A 1,233-nucleotide genomic window follows, 5' to 3' on the forward strand; every position below is an offset into this window, starting at 1 on the left:
TTACCAGGATGAGAGAGTCAGAACATACCATAGAGTTACCAGGATGGGAGAGTCAGAACATACCATAGAGTTACCAGGATGGGAGAGTCAGAACATACCATAGAGTTACCAGGATGGGGGAGTCAGAACATACCATAGAGTTACCAGGATGGGAGGAGTCAGAACATACCATAGAGTTACCAGGATGGGGGAGTCAGAACATACCATAGAGTTACCAGGATGGGGGAGTCAGAACATACCATAGAGTTACCAGGATGAGAGAGTCAGAACATACCATAGAGTTACCAGGATGAGAGAGTCAGAACATACCATAGAGTTACCAGGATGGGAGAGTCAGAACATACCATAGAGTTACCAGGATGGGGGAGTCAGAACATACCATAGAGTTACCAGGATGAGAGAGTCAGAACATACCATAGAGTTACCAGGATGGGAGAGTCAGAACATACCATAGAGTTACCAGGATGAGAGAGTCAGAACATACCATAGAGTTACCAGGATGGGGGAGTCAGAACATACCATAGAGTTACCAGGATGGGAGAGTCAGAACATACCATAGAGTTACCAGGATGAGAGTCAGAACATACCATAGAGTTACCAGGATGAGAGTCAGAACATACCATAGAGTTACCAGGATGGGGGAGTCAGAACATACCATAGAGTTACCAGGATGAGAGAGTCAGAACATACCATAGAGTTACCAGGATGGGAGAGTCAGAACATACCATAGAGTTACCAGGATGGGAGAGTCAGAACATACCATAGAGTTACCAGGATGAGAGTCAGAACATACCATAGAGTTACCAGGATGGGGGAGTCAGAACATACCATAGAGTTACCAGGATGGGAGAGTCAGAACATACCATAGAGTTACCAGGATGGGGGAGTCAGAACATACCATAGAGTTACCAGGATGGGAGAGTCAGAACATACCATAGAGTTACCAGGATGGGGGAGTCAGAACATACCATAGAGTTGCCAGGATGGGGGAGTCAGAACATACCATAGAGTTACCAGGATGAGAGAGTCAGAACATCGCGAGAGTAAGAGGATAAATAATGTATTTGATTCTGTATTTTCATTCAAACTTGGCTGCTTAGCACTGTTTACTCTTGTTTAGACTGTGTGCGTGAACACTTATGTGTGTGTGTGTGTGAACGCTTATGTGTGTGTGTGTGTGAACGCTTATGTGTGTGTGTGTGTGTGTTAACGCTTATGTGTGTGTGTGTGCAC

This window comes from Oncorhynchus masou, unplaced genomic scaffold (genome assembly GCF_036934945.1).
Source record: "Oncorhynchus masou masou isolate Uvic2021 unplaced genomic scaffold, UVic_Omas_1.1 unplaced_scaffold_1497, whole genome shotgun sequence".
NCBI lineage: Eukaryota > Metazoa > Chordata > Actinopteri > Salmoniformes > Salmonidae > Oncorhynchus > Oncorhynchus masou.